The following is a 27,982-nucleotide window of genomic DNA, read 5'->3' on the forward strand; positions in this document are numbered from 1 at the left end:
GTTGGATGGGACTTTGAACAACCTGATCTAGTGGAAAGTGACCCTGCCCATGGCAGGGGGAGTTGGAACTGGATGATCTTTAAGGTCCTTTCCAACCCAAACTATTCTATGGCTTTCTCACAGGCAGTCTATGGGGAAGGCAGTTGAAAGCAGCATCTGATAAATTATTAATCCCTCTAAGTATCAAGTGCCATCCAAAGAACCTTACAGATGGAGAGATTCACTGACCAGAAATATTTTTGCACTACGGGAACAATAAAAACAGTAGTGGAAAAGGTTATTTCAAAGACAAAGCAACACAGAGGAAAGACTGTTGGAGGAAGAAGAAGCATTCAGAAGATCCAGATCTTTGATCCAGAATAATCACTAGGATGCAATAAATGTTACATTTTATTTTCAAATGTATGAGGCAGAGTTTTTAGATTATGATCATATAATTTTTTAATAACTTTGGTTGGAAGGAGCATTCAGAGCTGTGACTGTTCTCTCCACTCCTGCTCAGGTTTTGGTCTAATGTCCAGCTCGTGATAAGCCTTGATACATGCTGGAAAATTTTGCTCCAAAGAATACAAACAAACAGAAAACATTAATCATTTCCACACAATTTTTGATGATTAACTCAGGAAATAAATACCTCATGTAGATTTATTTTGGTCAGTGTGACGGTGGTCACAAGGGTTGCAGATGAAGAGAGAGGCGAGAATGTTGGTCCATGATCAGAAGGCTTGATTTATTATTTTATGATATATATACTACATTATAACTATACTAAAAAGAAATAGAAGGAATGTTCTCAGAAGGCTAGCTAAGCTAAGAATAGAAAAGAATGAATAACAAAGATCTGTGTCCTGGCAGAGAGCGAGACCCCGCTCTGCCATGAGAGGTCAGTAAGTCCAAAAATCCACAGGAGACCAATCACGGATCCACCTGTTACATTCCACAGCAGCAGATAACCATTGTTTACATTTTGTTGCTGAGGCCACAGCTTCTCAGAAGGGAGAAAAATCCCAAGAAAGGATTTTTCACAAAAGATGTCTGTGACAGGTCAGCATAAGGCAGCACTGAATATATTTGGAGTCATACAAATACTGTATATTTGGGCTTTTTACAACATAGTTATTCATTGTAGTCACTTTCACAACAAATTGCAGAAAAACTAGAAAAAGTGTAATCAGTACCATGAAAGAAACCCTTTGGTGAGAAATACTGTGGGCATTTGTTTTAATGTTGAATACACAAAAAGGGCATGACTGCCTCTCCTTCAGTCTCCATTTCATTCAGGTAATGTTATTCCAATCTAAGCACCAGTTGTGAACCAAAGTAATCTCAGCTCTATGGATCCATCCATTCATTTTCACAAGTCAGATCTTCCTAACAGTTCTGACCTGCCAAGAGTATGCCTTAAGCTACATAGGTGCATTGCAGCCCTCTGCAGGGAGGAATCACCTCTTATCTAGGATGAGATTACCCTCCTCATCTCTGATTTGGAGTTATCCAGTGGAGTACTTGGTTTCCTGTCTGCTGTTGCAGAACAGAGTTTTCACGGTGCCATCCAGGTACTCCCTCCTGCTGAACTGTGCAGTGTGACTCTCCCTTTGGCCATCGCTGAATACCACTAGTTTATCTCTGTTCCTGGAAGAAGTAGCAATGAATGAAGTGATGAGAAAACACTGTTTTTATTAACCTATCTCGCAGAGCTGTCTAACACAACTCAATGAAATAGGAAAATAACGTCAGGTGGAAAACCTCAGGGTTTACATGGAATGGCATTAGAAACCTGGTCTCACAAAAAGACTTCAATATGTAAAATAATAGCTAATGGATGGTGAGATCCAAAATTTACATGACTTCATGCAGGGATCTCAAGACATTTTGCAGGCAGAAAATCCATTTTACAGCAGGATCCTTCCTCCTCCTCAGAAGAGATTTGTAAGAGTCCCAAAGCTGTTTTTCTCATTTTGCATGGAGGAATAGAGAGACAATACATCTTCACAGAATGTGACTAGGAAGAGACCCAAAAGGACCTTCAAGTCCAATTCTTAAGTGAATCCCTTAAGTGATACCTTTCAGGGATCAAGCCCACAGCCTTGGTTTTAATAGCAGCACCATGCTGTAACCAACTGAGATAATCTCAGTCCTTGCCCAATGTTAGAGGAGGAGCCAAACACCTGGGAATAGAGCTCAGGAGCACTCATCCTGAGTCCTTTAGTACCCACATTGCTGACACTGACAACTGGTGATCTCCCAGCTACTCTGGCCAGTGTAAAGTTACATGGAACTAAATGAGGAATATTTCACAGTCATTTTGTCAGTGGTGAATTGTCACCTATTATTCAAGGTGGAAGTGAATTTTCAGTGCTACATTCTTGCAAAACTCTTGTTAGATAACAAGGGTTATCTCACAAATCCTTTCCCCTTTCATCTGGAAATTTCCCAACTATTCAAAATCCAGCCACAATTCTAAATGTCTGTCTTGTTGTACTTGTGTCCAAAGTGTGATCCCTGTTAGTTACACAGGACTTACTTTTCTACTTTTACTACTGTGCCATCTGGGAAAGAAGTTTCCTTCTATCCATCACTGCAGAGGCATTTCACTGTGTGATCTGGGAACACAATTTCTTGTGTGCCATGGGGATGATGTTTTTCTGTACAGAAGATGATGTAAAAGTCTGTCTAGTGTTCTTTCAGGTTGCCTTACACAAAGCTAGGTCAGGATTTTTTTTTTTTGACATTGTAGTGAGGATGTAAATTATATTTACAATACTGGTAAAAAAAATTAAAGAATTGCATAATCAGATAATCAGAATTGGAAGAACTACATTTACATTTCATTATTATATTTGCTTTGTAGGAGGAAACTGAGAAGTGAAGTGATGGAATACGCTGAAAGTGAAATGCAAAAGACAGTGTGAAATGGCAAGAAAACATCCAATCTGCTGGAGTCAGAATTCAAACTACACTTTCATAATAGAAATAAATCTGCACGTACAGTTCACATAGTGAGGTCTTGCATACCTATCTGATTATTAGGGAACAGCAGCACCTCCAGGCCATCTGGATAAGTGTGAGTTGTCTGTGCATCTGCATAGTAATAAATCTGGAAGGAGAGTGAGATGATAGCAGCATATTCACAATATTTGCATAAGCAGATTCAACCATAACAATGTGCTCAAAAGTAAGCCATCTTTAAAAAGTCGTTTCAAGGTCATATTCTGCATCTGTCATCCATAAAAGTAGCTATGTTCACATTGCTGCTCTTTCCTCTTATTTACCCTCATGGCTGTGTCCAGATGATGCTACTTTCACCTCTGTAAAGTGCAGGAGAATAGTGTGCACATGAAAGTCATCTTCTGACCTCTATGCTCTCATCCATGAACTACTAATTTTTAAAAATCCCAGTGCTGCAAAGGCCTCACTAATTTCCACTTTAGCCCACATTGTTATTAGCTATTTTTATTTACATAATGCCCACATGGAAGAAACCTCCATGCTACCTACTCTACAAATGATGTATGAAAATGTATAAAAACCAGTCCTTGCTTCAGATGGCTGGCTGCCCGTGCCCCTTGCCTTTGTTCAGTCTCCTGCTTGACTACCTACCTATTTTTTCATTTGACTGTTACCTTCATGCCTTTCCACTTCTGTCTTTTTTGATCATGCAGTTTCACTGCTCAGGTGTTTGTTAAACCAACACCCTTCCTCATCAGTTACTCTCAGAATTGATAGATATAGATAAATTATAGAACCTTGCTGGAAAATCAGTTAATCATTTTATTTTCCATAAAGAAAATGAAAAGTTACCCAGCACCCTCTGATCTGGCATGATCTTCTTTACATCTCCATTGGAAAAGCTGATCACTGTCATGCTTTCATCAGCACCAATCTCCTTTTTAGTACTGTCGTGGAAAGTGAGGATTAGGTGTCCATCAGAAAGCTCCTCTTCTACCTTCAGACACACAGAGCATGCAATGCAGATGAAGTCAAAGGAAATGAGCAGCACTGCACTCACTGCCTTCCAATTAAATTGGATCTTGAAGGAAGTCATGCTACATCTTTGTATTTTGAAGGTTATCTCTGCAGAACAGGCATTATTTTTGCCTCCTTTGTGTGTAAAAGAGGACAAAAGAAATTTTCTTTTCATAAGATGAACTTACTTGTAGCACATGTTCCAAGTTCTCACCCCACCACTTTGTTTTAAAGTTAAGCACAAGGTGCACAGCCCTGTGGCAAAAGGGAAAACAGTCAGGTTTCTTCTTGACCAACATTAGTGAATTATTGACCAGACTAATTTCATATATGCTTGTACATCTTCCACACAGGTACACAGATCACTTGAGAGATGCATGGTTCTGGACTGTTTGAATCAAAATGACTGAACTTGATGAATTAACGCAGATTGCTCATGTTGTAGGTTAAGAACCATTTATTTCCAAGTAGTCCTGTATGGACCTTCAGTATTACAGAATTAATTTTGGCTGCATGCACAGACCTAATATTTGCTTGACACTTCTTATCTACAGCAGGCAATAATGTCATTAATATGCTCTTCTACAAAAAGGGCGCTAGTCAGAGAAGACTTCCTACCCAGCATAGCCTCTGATTAATCATTTTTCCTGATGATACTGTAGCAGATGTTTCTGTTCAGGATATATCAAATACCATGGTATAATTCTTTTGGTAAGATTTCAAAGAAGAAGGCAACCAGAAGATGTACTACAGCTTTGTCATACTGTTCCAATCTAATCAGAATTTTCACAAAAAAGGGAATATCTCCCAACAAAAAAAAAAAAAAAGCTATTTTCTCTTACCTTTCTATCATGATTCTCTGTTTTTTCCTGCACCTCTTCCCCATGCTTTCTCCTTTATTGATGTAACTTTGACCTTCTAGATAATATTGATTTTGGAGGTTGTACTATGAAAACCTCAAGGTCAGTGTTACATAAACAGAAATGTTTTAAAAATATGTTCACTAACTTAAAACAATGGTGTAAAAAAAGGTATTTACTTTCACACACAGAGGAAAGATTCCCTTCTTTTTGGTATTGTCTTGTATTTGCAATGAATTTTTATATTTTATTTGTAACTAGAAATGTTGCACATTAATTCCAGTTTTCTTCCACTTGCAAAGCAAAAGATAGCAAGGCGGAAGTCCAAAAAGGAGGTGATAAAAGTGCATTCTGATAAAATTCTGCTGTACAAAATGGAGAGAATAAACACAAGAACAGAGAGCGGAACTATCTCTGGGTGTTGGGTTACCAATATACAAAGAAAGGTATTTGTATTAGCTAGAGTCACTCTTCCAAAACAAATTACATGGCTCTTAGCTGTGAGGTGGTGCTATCTCTGTAACTAAGGGCTATTCTGGATCCTACAATTCCAGTTTACCATTACCATAAATGCTCTTTGCAGTCTGGCAGTGTAAGGAGCCTAAAGTCAAGTGACATCTGGCACACAGCGTCCAGGGCAGTTACGAGCTGATGTTAATTACAGTTTAAAGATGTGGTGAATTTTGAATTAGGGGATCTGAAGGAATAGGGAGAACTGCTCCCCACAGGGCAATGATATGTTTCACTAAATAACTATAAACACCATGCTTAAATTTGCCAGATCCATCTCTAAAGCTGTGTCTGCTGCATAGCATAGGAAGTGGGAACAGAATACTTTCTTTTTTTTAGTGTGCTTTATTTCTCCTCACAGATGGAAAGAACACAATTGCTGCTCATGTAAGAGCTCCAATTTTAAGTAGCTCAAACCTTTATTTCATCATCCAGAAAAGCAGGAGGACTGTCTGTACATACTTTGTTTTCATAAGCAGTTATGCCATTTCTCTAGTGTGGGGTCACAAAAGTCACTTTATTCTGAGCTCTTAGCAATTTTCCTGTCTTTTTAAGAGCTTATTCTCCTTCCTGAGACAAAATTAAAATGCTAACTAACAACATAAATCAATTAATGTTCAACAGCTGTGCAGAACTATATTGACAAAGGAATCCAGCCTATTATTTGAAGCCATTGCAATATTGTTTTTAAGACTGCACTTATATAAGGAGTAAAGGCAAAAACATAAAGCCAGGAGAGTATTGTTGCCAAATGAATGGGAGTTAGCATGCTGTTTATGAAAACTAATACCACAGACTCACTGTAACTCTATTTTATAGAGTTACATGGTGAAATACCTCTGTTTCTTCATTGTTCTTGCAGGGTGCAAAGCTGTAAGTGTCTTTCCTGTAGTTATGTGAGAGGAAGATGTCTTCTAAGCTATATGAAATGGGCCAAAGTGTCCCTGTAAGAAAAATCAAAGCAAAAAGGGTCATTAAAAGCACATGAAAATTGCTGAATAACATTTCCATACATATCTCAGAAAGACTTTTCAAAGGTGTTAGCTCTCAGAATCTTGCAATATATTGCGACTTGCACTGATAATGTTTGCTAACAGCTTATCCATCCTCCCAAAGGTGCTTTGTCCTGGACCAAAATGAAATGCAGTCTACATTCGTAGTCCCACCTCCTGAACCTCTGGGACAAGAAACTCAGTAATCTGCTTTCTCTCTCTTGTAAAATATGAATTTGACAATACTTCTAAGAATCATAGATGTGTTTGTGGCTCACATTCTCTATGAGTCAAGAGCTGGGGACCAGTTTCTCCAAGTCATTTGCAGACCACTTTAAGCAGGCAGGAGGTTTCCACAGATCTTACCTGTAGCCATGATATTTTCTGAAAAATCCTTTTCTTAGGATTTTTTCTCCTGGGAAGCTGAGAGGCCTCAGGAACAAAATGTAAACAATGATTATCTGCTATGGAATGCAACAGGTGCATCTGTGATTGGTCTCAAGTGGTTGTTTGTAATTAATGGCCAATCACAGTCAGCTGGCTCAGACTCTCTGTCCAAGACACAAGCCTTTGTTATTCATTCCTTCTTTTTCTATTAGCTAGCCTTCTGATGAAATCCTTTTTTTTATTCTTTTAGTATAGTTTTAATATAATATATATCATAAAATAATAAATCAAGCCTTCTGAAACATGGAGTCAGATCCTCAGCCTAAGACCCCTGTGAACACTGTCACACTTAGCTTTTACACAGGAAGGTGAGCTGGGCTCCTTAAAACAACCACTCAGATGTGAGAGAGCTCCAGGTGACTTCCTACCACTATATCTTCTTCTCTTCCAGTAGGAGAGAGCTGATGTACAACCTGAAGAAAAATGGAGAGGCCCTGGCTTAGAGGTCATGCTTCACTTCAGCATGGGAGCTATCAATGATGTGGCAAGAGCATGCTATACACTTTTAGCTCCTTCCTAGGAGCTTAGCTGTCTGTGTGTGGATATTGTACAGGTATCTAAGCTTGGTTCAGACTGTTGCAGAGAAATAAGGGAGGATGGAAGAGCTGGAAGAAGCCTCAGACAGGGCCAAGTCCCCCACAGTTCCTCCATCCCTTCTCTTGGGAGCTGTGCTTCATTTGCCCAAGGTGGATTGCAGTGCAGTAATGTCTGCGCCTGGCCACACACCTGGCTAATCTAAATCCCAACCCTGACCCATGGGATGACTTCCTGTCATGACTCCATGTCTGTCTCATCACTATGGGCTTTGACAATTGGGATTTTGGTCTGGCCTTTCCTTCCACACCCAGCCTGCCCTCCTCCCAGGCTGTGGGAAAGGCAGAGCCCTGCTGGACTCCATGAGCTGTCCCTGGTTCCCCAAGCCCCTGGCCTCTCTGGGAACCACTGGCCCATGCAGTGCCCCAATTCTTGGTGCATGTGATCACCCCTGAACTTGTTCTGGGACAATGGGGGCAGGTTTCAAAGCATACACTCACACTCTCCCTGCAGGTGTCTAAATAGCTCAATGTATGAACAGCCTCTTAAATAATTACTGACAAAAAAATATGCAGTTCCAGGGAAAGAGGGCCAAGCAACAGCCATATGAGGATCAGGATCCCAATACAGATTCTAAACAATACAATATAAAGGAAATAAAAGCAGTTTAAATAGACCTTGCTGATGGCTTACTTTGTCTGTTTCAAAAGGTGTCAGTCTTCCCTGATGAAGAGTCCTCCTGCCAGCTGGTGCTGTGCTTCTAGCAATGGAGCAGTTAGATGTTTTCTCTTCTTGATGCTCCTTTGTCACTGATCTCAAAGGATCAGCTTTTTGCACAGAGCTATTTATGTCCTAAAAGGAGTAAATACATTTGTATTAAGTTAATATAAACATCTCCAAATCATGAAGTGGTTAAAACTTTAGGAAAATGCTTAACTGTGTGTTTGGGTGTATCCACAGAGACACACTCAAGCACATACATACATTTTATGCATAACTCTGCATTTGGGGTCTTGTTTTGCTTCCCACATTTCCCTGTGCTTGGGCAACAATGCAAGCCAAATCAAATCCAAGGGGCAAAGTGTGTGGCCAGCAGCTGCTAAAAGGCTCTCATCCCTCAGTCCCACCACCCTGCCAGCTCTCTCTAGGTTAGCACAACTGAGCTGAGCCCAGTAAAATAAGCACAACAGTTCATTTTTACTTGCTGCATGTCCAACCTTTCTATGTTTTGATCTCAAACATCTCCATTAATCAAGGCTGACACAAGACTTGTAGGACCCTAAGGGATGTGTGAGCCACAGAAGGGAAATGAGATGCAAAAATTTTCAACCAAACTATAGCAGTTATTTAGACTGAAAGATCAAGGAGACTCAAAAGCACTTCCCCAATTTTTTATGCAGACCTTAGAACAGAGCACAGAGTAAACAAAGTATTCCTGCATGACCACCATGAGATACTTGGGATTTACAGGACTTACACAATGACTCTCAAGTGTTTGCTTGAGAGTGCATTATGCATTTGCATAATGCATTTGCATTATGCAAAGCTTCCAAGTGCATTATGGTAAGCAACAAAGAAACAATCAAAAAAAAGTTGGAAATGGCACCAATAACTCTGATTTTGAAATGACTCACACACTGAAGAGTGGCTGCTTGAGAAGATGTGTGTAAGCTATTAATGGAAAGAATATATTTGCCATCAGCTTAATTTACTCAAGTCCATGAGTTATTGCTCAAGGGACATGGGACTAACAAAGCACAGACAGGAAGACTGCACTGCTCCTTCTCTGATAACAATGGTCAATGTTTGGTAGCTGTAAAATTTTCTCCATGTGATCAGTGAAATTTAGGGTATCTGCTGCTGCTGTGGTTGGTGATGCCTTATTTATATTAATAGATGACATTACAATTTAATATATGCTTAGAGGGAAGAAGCCAAGAAAGCAGTCCTATTGCAACACCAGTAAACTGTAGGATTTTAAAAGGCTAAATTTTTCCTCCAAGCATAAAACAGTTTTCAGCAAGAGAAAGGCAACTGATTACCTCTTTCAGACAAGGTTGTTGGAAAGTACAGAAATTAATAGAATTTATTGTTAAAAAGAATATAGTTTATATTTGACATATGGTCATATTTTCTCCAAGCAGATTGTGTGGATATGCCTGAGTTCTTCAAATATAATCAGGTTTTCAAATAAAAGTGGATGGGCAAACTGTCAAAATATGCCTGGGACTACAGCTTGAGACAAAAGGTATAGAACTGAGGACCTTTAAGACTATTTCTGATGAAGAGATATTAGCACAGAAATTGCAGAGATAGAAAGAAAGAAAAAAAGAGTACACAATCAATCATTTCATTGCTAAATATCTCAAGACTGAAACTGCCAAATCATTTAAAAGAACTTGAAAAGCCATTGCAGCAGTTTCACAGCAGCCGAAACCAATTTCAGCGTGGATTGCTGGAGTCTCGCTCCTTTTCTTCTATCCCCAGCTACGTTTTTCCAGTCACTCCTTTATGAGGCAAGAGCAGCTACAGAAGGAAATTAACCTGGTTCATTGAGTAGAATCAGGCAGAGATGAACTCTTTTCCTGCTCCCTGGTTAGTTTTGAGCCAGCTGGGTCACCATCTTCAGAAAGTGCCCATAGGGCCACAGCAGCTCAAATATTCATCAGCTTCAGGGAGACACAAACATGTGGCAGCATTTGTTTTCCTTGTGGTTTGTTATAGAAAGAATGTTGCAATTGAAGCTTGTAAAAATCTTACATACGACTTGTAAATAGAAGATACTTTATGGCCAGATGTAGTCAGAGAAAGTAGCACTGTTTCCATGAACATGATGAGATGTATCAGCCAATTCAGCTGATGGAGCATCCATGCAGAACAGTTCCTGCTACACATGCCATTGTAAAAGCCAGATTTCATTTTTTATGCATTGCATACACTAGTATACCTATTTTTAAAGCAATAATGTCAAAGGAATCCAGACAGGCTTACAGGAATCATATGCAGTCACTGTTTTTATTCAGAGGAATGTCAGTCTAAGAGATCATTTGAAAATTCAGAGCCATCACTGTATCCCTGGCAACCACTACAACTTTGCTCTGCACTTTTTAAGAAACTCAGATACTAAGTATTTCGACTAATCACATATGACTGGGTTCTTGATAAAGATTCTTTCAATTCCATCGCTTTCATAAACAAAGCCATCAAATTATCTCAATTTTCTTCATTAGAAATATGTGGATGACCAGTAAATGCAGACCCTTGATGGAAAGGGGCTACAGGGTTAGAGGAAGAAGGAGCATCCCAACATGCACAAGGTAGATAGGGTTTTTTCCAATCTTCACAGAAAACAAAAAATATTAATCACCATATCAGCTGGTGACAAGAAAAGAGGTGTAGTTTAGTAATGAAACTCAACTTCATAAAAGAACATACAGGCAGTTCATTCTGTATCTTTGTCATGGAAGCTAGTGAAACACAGCTTGAATTGCCACCAGTGACACTGATTGGTTCTTGGCAAAAGCAGGGACCTCTTGAAATTCCTCTAGTTCTACAGATCTATGCTATCAGGAAGGTGGTGGAGAGCAGGAGGAAGTATTGTTACTGGGTGTCCGCCTAGACCAAGGAATTCTAAAAATATGTTCTCCTGGATCTTCATGCTCAACAATAATCAGTTACATTTTGTAATAAGCTTTTGCCTCTCAGCTGTTAATATCTACAGTTCTTCAACAAATTGTCCCAGAAATCTCTCACTTGTCAATTCTCATAAATAAGGGTCTCTTATTACCTTCAAAAATTCACAGTTTGTGTCATGTAGGGTTCACATTCCCTCCAACAAATAAAAAACCTGAGAAAAAGCAACAAGTACTCATGGATGAAGCAAAGTTCAAATGCTGTGAAAGTCTGTTCACATATTCACAGACCTTCCCTACTTGAGGGTTAGTAATTTGTCAGAAGAATGTTCACAGGCAAGGAAATGACATGCTCAAAGTTCATCAAAACCCCTTGCAAGATTAGACAGCAAAATCCATCTAAGGTTGGAAGTAAGCATATTTGACCTTGGCTGAAATGTTAAAAAGTGCTGTCAGTATACCTTTCAGTGGAATTCCCCATCCCTCCTCGCACTTCCAACCCTGCCAGGCAAATAAACTCATCTTTTTTCACAGAAATAATGAAAATCTATCCACAGATGCCTGTTGGGCAGGAAACTGGAAACTTGCTCTAACTAATGAGCTGCATTCAGAAATCAAGTTGTTTTCAGAGTATACATGTTAGTAAGCATTAATAATTAATAAATAATAACTATTTTGGCCCATCTGTTCATTCTTTCATAGTCTGAAAGAACCATTAATGATGTGCAGTTAAAATGGACATTTCTCTTGTCTCACTAAAGCACAACTTGAATTGGACAGCTCCTCACCAGCTAGGTCATGTTACAGCACAAATAGAGGTCTTCCTTAAAAGTATTATAGGTAACCAGAATACATATTTTTCAGAGATGTGGGCCAGCTCTTGGTTGTTTTTTCTTTTACTTCATAAAATCATGTCTACAAAATATTTGTACCTTTAACAAAGATGAAACTGATGTAAAAACTGATAATTATTCAGACTTGATCACCAACTGTTTTTGTGCATATCCTCAAATTCTATTAGATTTGACAAAAAAAAGTCAGATGGCAATTTGTTTGTGGTTACAGCTGATTAAACTCACCAGTCCAAGCTAGCTTTAACTTACATATGTTATAGAAGACGAACATTTTCCAAGAACCATAAAATATTTTAGGTTGCAAAAGACTCTCAGATCATCAGTTCCAACCATTGACATAGAACTGTCAAGTCCACCACTAAACCATGTAACAAAGTGCCATATCCACCCATTTTTTAAACAGTGCCAAGGATGGTGATGCCACCATTTCTCTGTTCAGCCCATTCCAATCCCTGACAACCCCTATTCACTTAGATGTGTCCCTATGCTGTTTCTCAATTTTGGATAGAAGTAGTATGATAGGTTTTTTTAATCTACATCCAAAATTCAGAATTATCCAGATTCACAGGATCTGCGAGGGAAAGCATCCACCTGCTAGCAAAAGAGCTCAAATGCAAAGAAAATGCAAGTGAGTCACCATGTGCAGATCTATTGCTATGACACGGATTTTGGGCTTCTGTTTAATGTTCCATTTACCTGAGACTTCAATTCTAGAGTCCAGCAACTGGCAGCCACTCTATTCACTGTAAAGTCTTTCTGTGCCATCAGATCAGATAAAGAGCATGTGTCTCTGTCAAACATTTTAGAGTTCACTCAGGACATCTGGGCACTATGCCCACCAGTCTAGCTCATGCTTGTGCTGGATTCCAGACGGACTGGATCCAACCCCGGCTAGATGGCGAAAGCCCAGATAGCAGTGAGCCCAAAAGTCTGCTGTCCTCAACTTCCCCCTTCTCAAAACTGTTGCTGAAGTCACAATTTTTATTGCCCGTGGCTGTGTGCCATAGGAGGAAATCATCAATATCTCTTTTCATATCTGGAACTGTATAGAATTCATTGAAATTACTGTCTAGCGACTTTCAAACACAGACACGCTGTCATGCTCACTATGGTGGAACAGTTGCCTCCCTTCTCATCTGATATATTTTACATTTTATTTCAGTCCCTATACAGGCAGACAGCAGAGTGTGTTGGCTAATCCAAGTTTTCCTGTAGCCAAAGGAATACTTTCCAGTAGAAAAGATTAATTTCAGAGAGATTTTACACTTGAACACAGCATAGATTTCAACCAAATCTGACTAAAAGTGAGAAAAGGGACTTGTGATATCCAAGGTGTCCATAATATGAATCAAGAAATGCAAAGCCAAAAGAAAGAAAAGCATAAAGAGATATTTATATATCTAAATTCTAAACAATGAGATGTGTTAGAAATGTGGTAAGCTGGCTGTGAAGGAGCAGTCATGGGCACACTAGCCAGAAATAAGCATCTGACTTGACATACTGAGCTAACTTGTCACAGCTTGTAAAAATCAGAGTGGTTTTCCCACTGAGTTGAACTGGGAGAAGGACACTGTTACATGTTGGCAAGTAAAGCCTTGAATGGCAAAATAATAGATTTATGGTTTGCCAAGGCAAGGGGATTCCCTGTAAAATCAGCCTGTGGAGTAGCAGCTGCAACAAGTTTGGAAAATTCTTTGAAAACAACACACAATTCAGCTAGGTCTAGAAAGGAGGGGGAAAGATGTTTTTTCTCCTGCTACTGCAAAACCAGAAGAAAATCTACAATTCATAAATTCATATTTATGCACAAGCAAGAAAATATGATCATGCTTATACACACTGTCATTTGTGGAAATTTTGATTCCAAATAATGTTCTTTTAAATATGTATTTGAAGCTCTGGAAAAGGGACTACTGGTAGAAGGGATGCATACCTAATTATTTACATCTCCAAGGAAGTGTTTTTGCAAAGATGTCTTCAGCCCCACAAGAGAGATGATGTTGCTCTTGTGATTATCTCTCCATGAACTTTCTTCTGGTGTGGATGAAGATGCTGTCCCTCACAGAATAGTTTCTGAAACACAGTGGAGAATTTGTTATAAATATATAATTTTAAGTTCAAGTCACACATAGCAGAATCAGACAGCCTTCAAAGCCATCTGACTCAAAGCCATTTTCTTTTCATAAAAATTATGACATTTAAACACAATAAATGAAATTCCACATGCTGTTCTGCTAGGGTCTGAAAGTCCCCAGTATCAGACAAAAACTGTCTTGATACTAGCATCTTCATATAGAGTATCCTATTATTACTTTTACACAACAAAAATATTCAGTGTCTTGAGTAGTAGCTTTATATCAGCAAAGTGGTAGAAATGAAACAGAAATCTGGCCAACAGCAGAAGTTACTTAACTTTTTTTATCCTTGCTTTTACTGGGATTTTTATGTATTTTGATTTTTGCGCCTGTGACTAATCTTTTTATTCTGACCTTCACAATCTATAAAATGATGAGTTATAAGAGCAGATAAGCATTGGAAAAGTAAAAATGGAGTGAAATTTAACTTCAAATTACATTTTAAGTGAAATGTAAGTGTTAGGTGAAAAATTTCATTCACGAGTCCATTACAATCAAATAAAAAAGAGACACAAAACTCCACTCCAATAAAGCAAAGGACAGGTTTGTTGGTGGTTCTAACATGTTTTGAAGATACCTTGCTAGAAATTAGATTTGAAAATAAGAGAAATGCCTAAGAGAAAATGGCTCAATTTCATTTTCTTCTAGGTTCAGCCATTCTGCAGAAGTGTAGGGTTCATCTCATCAGACTAGACCACCTAGGAGATAATTGGTTTTTCTAGTTTCCTTGACACACACAGGCTGAAACTGATCTCTCAAAGCATGTATTTTTCTCCCTTGAATACACACAAGGGAATGAAATTATCCACTCAACCCAAATTTCAGGTTTCTTTTGAATTCTAGTATGAACCATTTAATTTCACGAAGACTTGCTCTCTCCTGTGCAAAAAGTGAGTAACTTTAATTTCCTTTAACTCCCTTACAAGAAGTTACTCAGTTATATACTAATGGAGCAAGTAAAACCCTACAAGTACATTAAACAAGTGAAATATTGAATAAAAAATTTACAAGACACTTTGTAAACCTGTGATTAAATCATTTTGATTTCCAGAGATTAGCAAAGACATTTACATTAGCCAGCTGTATTTTCCACTCTGTTTATTCCTCCTGTTTTATCCCAGTGTAACTCCTATTTAAGAATTCAACTTGTGCTTCTGTAATGCAAGCCACTGATGGTGTTTCCTTCCAGAAAGTTTACAGCAGTTTAAAATTTACAGTTTAAAATAAGAACTAAGATTTAATAGAAGGTCCAGCTGTATTTCTTCCAGGTTGAAGAGATGTTTTATGGAACAGGTAAATGGCACTATATATATAAAGAGTAGAATTGTTTTCAGGAGGCTTTTTAGGAGGCTTTAATTTAGTCACTGAAAGTAAATTAGTTATCTAGAGTTCCTTCCTGGTTAGTGGAGGGAGATATCTGACCTAAGTGTCTATGATAGGCTGGCTGTATCACCTGGCAAAGCTGCACACCTCCTGGATGAAAAGGCTAGGTGGAAGAGGGCCACACAAAGAGTGTATTTTAACATGGCTCAACGTAGAGCTGACTTTCCTACCTTCAGGCTAAGCAGGAGAGGAGGGACAGTATTCACACATGACAGCTCCAAAGAAAAACTACTGAATTTTTCAAACTGTATTAAGCAGAGAGTATCTGCCACTACCAGGGTCTCTGATTTTCTGTCCATGAAAGTTATGGCTTTGGGGGTTTTTTTTCTGCTTTCTGTCTCTGATATCCTGAAGCTCTGATCTCATCTCAAAGCTCCACATTCTGCCTGGTCAGCAACTCAACCTGGTCCCTCAGTTTGCTGCAGGCAGCACACCAGTAGGACTCAGTTCTCTGGAACTCCTCCTGCAGTCCAGCAATCTGCTCTTTTAATATCTGTCAGTGAAAAAATAGAAGTGTGCCATGACATTGCCTGCTCTGACCTAGGCATGCCCACCTTACATATCCAGAAGCCAGCATGGAGCCTTTTGTTCTGCTTAAAGGTCTACAGTATTAAAGTATGCAATAAAAAACCAATCACATTTGAAATTATTTCAACAAAGAAACCCACTCCCCAAACAACAACAAAAAACTACTTTGCGAACTCCTATATTTAAAACAAACCAATTGTTACAAAATGAGCAGACACAAGTCCGTGCTGAAGAAAACCACAAAATTCAAACTAATCATGCAAATAATCAGCATTAAATGTCAACTAATGTCTTTAAGAAAAGGCTAGAATGCAAGGTAGATTTTAATGACATGAATGTCAGGTAATCAGATCTTCATGTGGTTAAAAGGGGACTGGAATACTTTGATCCTTCTCACAAACAGCAGGGGATTGCAAAGACATAATTTTCAATTGAATTGAAAATGAAAGTAATGAAATTGGGAGATGACATTTCCATATGCATCCATCTCCATTATTTTTGCCTTCTCCCTTTTTCCTTTACCCATGCTGATGCAAACACTGGGTCCTTTTCCTTCAGGGCACTAATGCTGGAGAGTGCAAAGAGAATACTGGTGAAGTCGAGCTAGAAATGTGCAGTTTGCTCTGCAGTCAACCAATTGTTGAATGCAACCCTTTCTCACTTTGCAGACACTTGTGTGTCTGCCCATTTGATCCTGATCACATTCCTTTCTTAGCTGTGAGCTGCCACCTCTGAATTTGGCACATCCAGTCATTTTTGAAAAGCAGCAGACTTCTGAAGTTGGGAATTTCAGAGATAAATAACCCCAAAATATGTTGGTTTTGTTTTTTGGAAAATTAAATTTTTGAACCTGCACTCATTATGTATTTCAGGTGGGAACAAAAAGCAATGCTATCAAATTCCATCTCTAGAGCTAGGCATAGTCAAGAAACACAACTATTCCCTGGAAAAAATTCTATTTTTTTTTCTAAACCCATGTGAAAAGAAAACTGAAATTTTAAAATATTGTGCAGCGAGTACATTCAAAACATTTAAAATCAAAATGCTGAAATGGCCTCACTGAAACATTTCCTGTTGCAAATGCGACTTGTAGACAAATATGCAAGATAAGGAGAAAAAACATTTACTATATGCATGGTCCAAAAATATGTATCTCAAAAATGTACAAATGAAAAACAAAGTATAGAAATTTTGAACAAACTACTATGTTGCCAGTTTTAATTATTCTGAAGCTTTTTGATCATGAAAGTAATTCAAAATGTCAGTTTGCTGTCAAATATATCAGTTTGGTTTAGATATCCTTTTGCAGCAGAACATTGTTCCAGACATTTCTGAGCTTTACTATTGCCCATTCTTTTATTTTGTAAAAATATGTCTTTCAGCTGCCCCATCTCTGTCATTGGCTTCACATGATTTACCATTTTTTTCTCTGTTTATCAGTAATTCTTTTAGAAAATTGCCCCTCAAGTCATATTATGTCTAGTTGTTTTTTACAGGGATAATGGCCACAGATAATCAGAGATGATTTTATCACTAAGAAGCCTGAAATAAAATCTTTAAAAAGATAGAATCCCCTAAAGGAATTGAGAAAAACAACATAATAAATGATTTGGGGATGTAATTAGGCAGGTTAGGTAGTTAGACACAGGGCTAGATATGATAAAATACCTCAAAGTCAAAGATCAGGATAGTGTAAAGAAAAAAATAATAACCAATACTCAACACAGGAATGAGAATGATGGCCATTAACTGTGTTGCACATGGCACAATGAGTCCTAATATTTACAAGTAGGAAAGTTTACTATGCAGGAGTTGGAAATTTTTCAAGAGCCAGCTCAGCTGAGCAAATCAGTACAAGGAAGTATGAGGAACATGGGAATATTTTAACATCCTTAAAAAGTGGTAGGCACAACCTAATTTTTTTTCTAATGCAAAAGAAAGGGATGTACATTTAAAACACAAGCCAAAGCAATATATAATTAAAATTAAAATCTTCACTGTATATCTAACTATTCTAAAGAAGTGGCATCAATTATTTGCCATGTGTAGAAAATGGAAAGATACAGGAAAAACCACAGGATGTTTGTATGGAAGGATATTAATTGATAAGAACTGAATATTTATTCTACAGAAGACAGCTTACTTGCATTTCTTCTGATTTCACATGTTCTCCAATGACTCTAGCTGTTCCTTTGAACTTGCTCTGGGCAATTTTTTCTTTCTGCAGTAAGTGAGCTTGATCTCTATTGTATTCCAAAGTGTGAGTCAACTCCTGGCTCCTGACAGTCTCGAGATGGTTTATTCATGTTCTGCTCACAAAATAAACAAAGACTATGAAATTGGCATATGAAACTGTAATGAAGGACTGTCTTCAAATGTACCTTCTTTGGGCATGATCTTTGGAGGGGCTGGACATGTCCCTCATATGCTGATACTGCTGGAGTGGCAAGCAGTTATCAGCACTTGTCAAAATTAAGGTACTTCCTCCCTGGGAACACTCATGCATGCGTTCACCTGCAAAATTTCTTCTATTTAGCAGCTGGAAAGAATTCTAATTGAAATTTTTGACAATATAATGACTGTGAACTTAGAGGCTTTTAAGCATGTTTTGTATTCAGATAGCTAAATTAGGGCAGACCTGTGGAAGGCACAGCTTGTTGCCTGCCAGCACATCTTTGAAGCCCTGCAATCATGCAAAGCTGGGGACTGGGCTGTACTTTCATCTGCCCAGTCATTACTACAAGTCAGATTAGCCATGGACCCGAATGAAATGGGATAGAGCATTTACTTTCCACAGGTAAACACGCTCCAAGAGTTAAATGTGGGTGTTCAGAAGAGATTTGCCTTTGAACTCAATGGCTAAAAACAGGACTGATCTGGAGAGTCACTAAACACTCAGAAACATGAATCAAATACAAAGAAGAATACAAATCTTTCTATATCCTCAAGCAGAGCTTAATTATTTGACTGTGATCTAACCTCTTAGTTAATTTTTAATCTGACGTGAAATTATTTGTGAGCTTCCTGGTAACAAATAAAAAGTGAGCTTCCAGCTCCCTTCATGACGTACAGCCACCATCTGTCCTTCACTATTACTCAAAAAGAAACATGAACTGCAGGCATATAACCTCAGCCCTGAGGCAGCCATGACCTCATATTTCCCTCTCAGTAAAAGAATTTAGCACCTCAGGAGCAAAATGTGAAAGTTCTCACAGATACTAAGAGAAAAACAAACTCCCTATGTCCTGCTGCTCTTTGTAATTAATTACCTAATGTCATTGCTGTTGCTGTTTTCTATTCTAAATAAACTTGACTAATATTCTGGTTAAAAGCAGGATGGAGAAAGCCTCAACAACAGTCAATATAAGTATTAATTCTCCTCAAAATAATCAAACTGAATGAACAAATAGAGCCCATGTATGATTATGTCTAGCCTCCATATCCAGATTAGTTACTCTGAAATACAATGCACTATAAAACAGGTAACATGCAAGATCTATGTTCACCATTTTCCACTGCAGATTGAACAGTACTGTGTTAAGTTAAGGCTGAAAACAGGTCCTGACCTGAGGAAATGCAATAACCAAGGATACCAGGAGCACTTGAGACACTTTGGAGCTGTTGATGAACAGTTCATAGCCCAGCAATAAATTACAAATAGGAGCTAGGTGCAGAACACAGAACATACATTAGAAATGGCTAAGCATTTTGCACAAACTGAAATTCTTGCTTGCATGCCAGGCACACCTCTGCATGAGGAAAATTGAGACAGGGCTGCCTGTGAAGCAAGATCATACATGAAGCAAAAGTCTTTTTTCCTAGACGAGTTTTTCAGTGAGATGCAGGTAGGAAAAAATAAACCAACGACCAACACGTTGGCTGCTGCAATTGGTCCAGAAAGTGTGCAGATTCCATAGTATAAGGAAATTGTGCATTAAAAATGGCAAACAAGCTGCACTTGTTGGAGGAACAAGAAAATTACCATCACACAGAATCCTCTGGCTGACACCCAGTGCCAGCAGAACAGCCTCAGTGCTGCAGGGGTTGGAGCCACAGGCTGATGCCTTGAGCACTGTCCAGGCTCTCTTAGGCACCAGACACACACAAGACACTGCATCCCAACTGGTTTTACCCTCTTGCTTATATTGTTTGTGCCTGGAAAGATCTGAAAACAAAGTGCTTGGAAACAAAGGAATGGATAGGTTTGGGCAGGTTTGGGCATGTTGTGCTGCTCTGAAAAGGATTTTCATTGCTTCCAGGGAGCACAAGTTGCCACGCAGCACAAGTGAACTGTTATCAATGGGCAGTCATCTTATGCTCCTAACAGGGTTACTGATTTAAAAATGCAAAGCAGATTCTCGGATTGCATAAATCAGCATGGGGCCAACACGGCCAGGGAGGACAAGCTGCCTTTTGCAATTAGTTTTAGCTCATAAATTAGAAAAAGTGAGTGAAAAGATGTACACACTATACTGGGCAGGCATTTTTGGATAAACATCTGTGTGGAAATGCTAGAGGCTACTGTGGCTAATGACATGAATAAATCCATGCAAGCTCTTTTAAAAATATGCGTTATTATGAAAAAGCCAAAGTAATTGCATTGGTAAGGCAGCAAGGTCAGCAGGCAGAGAATACAGTGCTGGCAGAATTTGGCACTGCAGTAATTCTGCACCAGCACATCACTCCACAGTCAAAATTTACAGCAGTAAAAGTAAAAGCAGCACTTAATTTCATTAGTAGTTTGATGAATTGCCAGATCCCACAAATACATCTGGAACACCTATCATGGTCAACAAGAGATACAGGAAGGATCTTTAATGAAATCATTAATTTTTAATACAGTGCGAGCAATTTGTTGAAAGGCAACTAGAGGAGAAAATGATACAAACCAATAAATGCAAAATAGCCTTTTGCACTATTCCCATCATCTTTGAAAAGAAGAAGAATGGACAAGCAGATCTGAAAAATAATTTTTTACTTTGCATAATATATCAAAAACTAAAAAGACCTAAAAACTAAATACTAAAAACTAGATACTAAATTATGCTAATTTTGCACCAGTTAAGAACTAGTTTTGAAATGCAAAGAGGAAAACAATCTTTTCTGTGTTTATAGTAGATGGCACCTACTAATTTCTAACAGATTTCATCACATTCAGGGTTCTTCTTTAATTTGATTGTAAGCAAGCTCAATTTTTATTAGAGGCATTTGTTTAGCCTACAATTAGTTAGTGCTGTGAAGATACTTCCATTACAAACCCCATAGTTCCAAAATTATTGATTGCAGGGATTTTGTGTTATTTTTCTTCCTTGAAGATGTAAACAAAAACCAAACCGAACTAAAACTTTTACAGTATTTAATAAATACAAATTACAAAAGCAACTCTCTTGAACTTTCAACTTAAATTTATATGGTATCAAACACATTCTCATTCTGATCAAAAGATTAGTATTCCTGAAATAAGAATGCTGTTGACATTGATGTGTGCTCTACACTTTTTGTTAACCTCAGAAATATGTGCTACCCTGATGTGAACGTAAGAAGTTCATCCTTTACCATATCAGCAGCCTGATTTTATATTAAAAAAAATTAGCATAACTTCTTACTGCTCTCACTGTAATCCAAAGATATTCAGCAAATTATGGGAAGCATTTGGCATTACTCAACTTTAGACCCTAACTGCAGAAGTGTTTTGAGAGCTGGCCTACTTCAGTGAGGTGCTTTACTTTTAATCTAGATGGCTAAATAAGAGTTTCAGTTCAAAAACAACACAGATGTCCCTGGAAAGAAAGCTAGCTGGCAAGTAAGAATTTAGCAACCTGTTTTTAAGGATTCTAAAAAAAAATTATTTTATTCACTGCACCCACAAATCAGTTTCTTGTGTGTACACATTTATCTGGAAAAATGTGTTGCTTCCTCAATTTCTTCTCTCACCACAGTCAGTGAAGGGATTCTTCCGTGGTGTACATCAGTCTCTAATCTTCTGCTAAGAATGCTCCAGGTTTCTTCTGGACAGGTATCTATGATAATACCCAGAACCTTTATGTGAATATTTATGGACCCTCACTATGTTTTTAAAACCACTGACTTCATCATAAGTGCAATAAGCTTTATTGCTTAAGCTATCAAAAATAATTTATGTGTTTTGCCTAATTATGCAAGTATTCCCTTCCCATAGGTCTTAGTACTGCAATCGAAACCCTACAAATTCAGCAAATGAAACAGATTTGGTGTATATTAGTGTCAGTAGCTGAACTCCTTTTTAGGACTGTGAATGCCACGTGATGGTTCCTCTTTAATACGAATGTAACTTCCAAAGAGGCCTCAGGAAACCTTTTTTAACATAAGTCTGACACAGAGTATAGTGTGCTTAGTGGATTGTGACAGAGCAATTGAGAGCCATCAGAAGTGAATATTTCTGCCCTGGTGATTATTACAGATAGGAAAACTTATTCTGACTGGTCTTACATAAAGAGAAAGCAAATGGATCTAGGATGAGGAATCAAGGTGTGGGAAATCATTCAGTGGAAACTAAGAAATGTCAGGAACCTGTTTAATAAAATGGACTGCTGAAGCAGGACACCATTTCATTACCAGAAGTAAGATCAAGAAGTAAGGGTCCAAAGCTGAGAAACAACGATTGACCAAAAAGCTGGGATCACATTAAGGAAAAACTGAGTGAAGATGTTCTTAGGAAATTGTAACATTGTCACTGATCTGAAGCTTTCTGAGTCTTAGGAGAAAAAACATGCAAATTTGGGAGGTAATTTACCCATTTTTTAAAAAGTCACATATGGTATCTCTGAGGAACTTAAATAAAAAATGTGAACATTTCACTGTCAAAGGGTGAGTCATACCTAAGCTACAGGGAAATCTAGCCCTGACTTCAAGGATTCATTCAACACTGCACCCATTTCATGGGATCAAAAGTCTGCACCTGAAGGTGAACCTCCAACAACAGACTTAGGAAGAATGACTAGCAATGATAGAGAAGCTAGGAGCTTGCAGATGTATTCTTCTCTCATCTCTGTTTTTTTCCAATATTTCTGAGAAATACCGACAGAGGTGGGCATGTAGCTAGGGAGCACAGGCAGAATGAGTCATAAATCCAAGACAAAAGCTTTTCCCCAATGAAAAATAAACACAAATCAAAACTTGGGTAGTTCTTACCCAATGTCTCTGCAAACAGGTTTTTTTCTGTAGTTCCTCCACTTCAGGGAATTCTTTAATTTTGAAACTAGGAAACTCCACTCTTGAAGATGGCAGATGTAAGATTTTAACATTGCTGGCCCTCTTCCCATTCTTTGACTCAAGCTCATGCTCTCTCCTTTTCAATCTTGTGAAATGAAATAGGGACTGCTGAAAAGAAGAGGGAGCCTTGCTCCCTTTCAGACCAACAGCTCCAGCACTAGAATCACTTCTGCTTCTGCTGCAGGAGACATCTTGTTGACCTGAAATTGCTTGAATGTATATTGTTTTCTTGGTGGTGATCTGCTGTATTTCCTAACAGAGATTTTTCTTCTGTTCCACTGGGTTTATTGCTAGGATAATCACCATCAGGAAGATCCCAATGTCTGTCAGTGTGATCTGCTCCCTGAGGCACATGTTGGGAGGGATATTGAGCATGGTGAGATTTGGGGTCATCATCACATTTTGGGGGTAAGCAAATTGACTCACAGGAGAAAGATGCAACTTCCTGTGTCGAGAAAACTGTTCCCTTCTTTTTCCACTCTTGCTGCAAGGTTGAGGATGAACTTGCCTTCTCCACAGCCTCAGGTGAGCTACAAGTAATTGATATTATCTTGTCATTTACCATCTTAAGCCCAGTACGGATTTGCCTTGGGTTTCTGAGTTCTGGCTCCCCAGAACAACTTCCTGTGGGCAGACCTGAACTCACTTCTGACCCTGTGTGAATGCAGGACCTGTTCTCCACTCTGCCTCCTGGATGATTTGTATCTACATCCTACACCATACATACACAGGCATTGTGCCTCTGTAGGACTTCCTAGGGAGTTTTTGCTCCCTCTATGAGATGACCTTCCAGAGGCTGATCCACCCCACCTAGGTCCTTTTGCAGAGTACCCTCTATAAATCTTCCAGCAGTTTTGCCTGCTTTTCCTAGAGGATTCATGCAATGAGTCTCTAAGATCAGTCACCTACTTGTAGGTTTGTGTCTGTCACTGTCTTGGGACATGGTTGCAGGATTTCAGGCCATCTTCTCTGTGGTGAGTCACCAAGATTTTCCTTTGAGTCTTCATCTCCCCCATCTTATTTTTCTTCTGCACTTTGTTCAACTACTTTTTTTTCACAGTCAGTCTTAACCTTTCTCTCCCTGTCAGCCAAAGCACAGTCTGCTTTTTTTTTTCATGTGAATCCATCTGCATGGAGCTACTGACCTGCAGATTTAGCTGAGCACATTCCCCTGGCTGCAATATGCCTCTGTTCACTTGGTCAGACTAGGACAAATGACCCCAGTAATTCAAACCAGCTCTTCTGGTTTGGAATGCTTGCTGTCTTCTTTTAAAGGCTTCTGTTTAATTTTTCTGAGCCTTGCCATGCCTTCTCTTAATTTCAGAAAAAACCTTTGGAGGTGTTAGTTTTTGCTTGCTCTGGAAGAAAATAAAAATAAAATCCTGACAATCACAGACAGAATCATTCTCCAGAAAGGAAGATATTTACAATAACTGAAGAAATTGAAACCAGAAATCTGAAAGACTCTGGGTATGGATAACTGAGTGCATAAAAAACAGTCCTAGCATTCCAGGGAAGGTGGGAGAAACACTGTTTTAGAAGCAGTCTCTATGTGATGCCTCCATTAACTCATTCATTAATAGAGTCAAAGGGTTAAGATGGTGCTAAATGTCTATATGATAGAAGATAAGAAAAGTTCTGTCCTTCTTTGTTTTCAGGGGAAGTTTCAGTAGTTTTGGCAATAATTTTTAGAGTAGTTTTCTCAGTAGTTTTTACAATAGTTTTCACATAAATACATCATTTTGAAATGTTGTTTTGCCAAGGAGACCTGGAGAAAATTTCTGAGTGATGAAACACACAAGTGATGAAACTTCCAAGTCACCAAGCTGGACTAAATGTTGAGGCTGACACCTAGAGGTGTCAGGCATAAGCTCATCTCAAACTGTACCCATGGCAAAAAGCAGAACACTCCCACTGTACATGACCTTTGTATAAAACCTGTATTTGGAAATGCCTCCATTCTCACAGCAGTGGCACATAAGAGACCAGTTATTATGGAGCAAACAGAGTCAACCTTGATGTCTAATTTAACTAAGTGTCTTGAGACCTGGGCATAAACTATGACCCAGAAAATAGGTGGAAACAGAGGAATTCAGTGGGAAATCATGGAGGAATGTATTGTGATACAGCCTTTCTTCTTCCAATATCACATGAAAGAGCAGTGGAAAAATGTGTTAGCATGTAATGAACCCAAACAGAGCCCCCGTAGTATCTCTGTCCATGGGGATTTGTTAAAAACCAAAGTGAATACACCAATAGCAACAGTACCTGTTGTTCCTTCTGCTGTTTTTATATGAGAAAAGTTTTAAGTTGCTCTTCAACAAATTTTTCAGAAGTCTTCTGTCTAAACACCAATTTCTGGTGTGATTTGCCTAGGCAAGGAAAAGGAAGGTACTTATTCGTAACATTCTTTATTTAGTTTTCTTTTGATAAATTGTGTGGAGGTGATATGGAGTTAAGAACTGTAAACAGTCTCTGCAATTCTTTTAAAATGGGAAGATTGTTAGTAAAATCTCCCTATTGTGTGAATCCAGCTCTCACTTTAAAATATCCTGTCTAGACCAAGCATTAATTATGCTTTCAGCAAGCAAAAGTTTTTGACTTGTTGGTCCTCAGAAATAGGTAAAAAATAGTCAGAAGAAAAAACATTTCAGTCATTTTCTTCAGAGTAGGGCTGATGACAATGACAAAGAATTCACTGTATTTCTGATGGAATGGCTTGGATTAGATGGTGAAGAGTGATAGGGTAGAAAAAAATAATGTCTATAATGTTGTAGAGGGTGATAATGAAAGCTGGCTCAAAATGAAGCATAGTACAGCATACATGAACATATTTCAAAGGAAATGTACTTGACCCTTAATTTAGTCACTTATTAACAATTTCTACTAAATATTAAAAAAATTATTGGGTTAACAGAAGTGCTGGTTGTGCAGCACATCACTGTCCTCCCTACACTCCATCTCTACCGAGCACCACTCTACCATGGACAGCCTTTTCATTTGTCAGTCTGTCTCTATCACCACACCATGAGCTAATAATATTAGATTTGCATGGAAAACTCTTGCTAAAGAGGACTCAACATTAGTCAATACTCATTTCAGTGAAGCTTGCTTCAAACCAAATATAGCCTGGTGCCACAGCAAAAATGCCATGAAGAGCTGGAGAACATTCTGTGCTTTATTTTCATCCAGCTCACAGTAATGTCACAATGTGAACCAAAGCACAACAAGTAGGGGTGACTGGGAGACAGACTTCAGAAGCTCATTGCTGATCCAAAAATGCATACATGGACAGGGCCACTTGCCCAGACATGCATATGGTCCTGCCACATCTTCCCAGCCTTCTGCTCTGGAGGTCTCTGTCTTCCTTCTCTGCCCAACTCCCCATATGGTTAACACATGAAAATTCTCATGACATTTGCTCTCAGTCTGTGCTTTCCGACAAGTTTACTGCTTCTTTTTTATACTTGATGAGAGGCTCAGCATGCCAAACACCTGCTGCTTCTATGTGCATCAGTTGAGGAAAGATAATAACTCTGAGCATTTTTTCCATCACCAGTGCCAGCCCATCTATTCTTGCCCATTGTGAGCAGCCTCACAGTGCTCTTTTGCAGTGTAGTGATGAACCAAATCAGAAAAGTGATCCAAGTTAAATGTTACACTTCTTTCCAGATAATTTTAGTAAGGGTTACTTCACTGCCCTGTTCAATATATAGGCATAAAAAAATTGGCCTTGGCACAGCTGAAGAGGCAGAAGAACGACAGGGATGAATGAGATGCCATCATAAACTGATGGCCACTGCAGAAGTGATGGCACATCAGTAGATTTTATCTCTCCCTGCCAACTTTTGCCTTCCTTCTATGCTTTGAAGATCACAGTTACAACACCAGTTCATTCATATGGGCTAGATCAGCATTCCATAATACAGAAGTAGATCAGCTGCCAGGCCATAGACCTGCCCAATTTCTGCCCATGCACACCTGCCACTCTCAGCAAAGGAAAGAGCTGTTGTGTTGCATATTAAAACAAAGAGTATATATACCATCAAGGGAAAACATGTGTTTGCAGGCTGACTGACTGATAATTTCTCATCTGGCTTCCATATTGCCAGTCTTCATCTTTCTCTCTATGCCAGAGTGAGATGAAGAAATCTCCTCCATTAGTTGTTCTCCTTGTTCTTCTTTAGTAGCAGAAAAAGTTTCAGAGAAACGTCTTTTAATTGACTGCTCTCTAAGCAGCAGAAAAAAGGACAATGTAAACAGTCTTTATAGAATGAATAGATGAAAAATAAACATCCTAAAATAATTAGAAATGTTTGTGTTTTCAAAAACACACACAAGGTTTTGATTTTTGAAAACATTTTACAGAATGCACTTGAATTAAGTCGGTGGAAGGATGCAATCTGTGGGAAAAAAATAGGGTTTTGATCCTCAAATCTAGGGCTGGAATCATGGAAAGGATAAGTTAAGATGCATGTTCCCTGCCTATAGAGATTTGTAGTGCTTGCTTAATGTGTTCACTACAGAATGTGGCAGTAAGGCACTGTTAGACAGTACTGAACAACTTGTGTGTCTGTAATTATGTGACTCGTAAGCCAGTTCATTAAACAGTTTAATAACCAATATTTGTACACATGAGACTTTCTAACCAGGAATTTTCTATTCTATTTCACAAAATTGTAAATGTGTGCATCTTCCTACTGAAGCTCACTGGCTGTGTTCACCACAAGAAGGCAGCTTCTGCTTCAATTATTTTTTCTTCTGAGTGTCAGCTAGTGGTAAGTTGCTCTTTTAGGTCATGTTAGGGCTGACAACTGGAGCAAAAAGTCTTTACTTGCTCATTCATACCACACATTGTTGCTGTAGCAGGAACTGTATAACTCACTTCAT

General features: G+C 38.6%; 1 pseudogene; it reads right to left on the reverse strand.

The window, feature by feature from the left end:
- Positions 1 to 1,442: 1,442 nt before the first annotated feature.
- Positions 1,443 to 27,982, reverse strand: LOC135445146 (centromere protein J-like; annotated as a pseudogene).

The sequence above is a fragment of the Zonotrichia leucophrys genome, chromosome 3 (assembly GCF_028769735.1).
Source record: "Zonotrichia leucophrys gambelii isolate GWCS_2022_RI chromosome 3, RI_Zleu_2.0, whole genome shotgun sequence".
Taxonomy (NCBI): Eukaryota; Metazoa; Chordata; class Aves; order Passeriformes; family Passerellidae; genus Zonotrichia; species Zonotrichia leucophrys.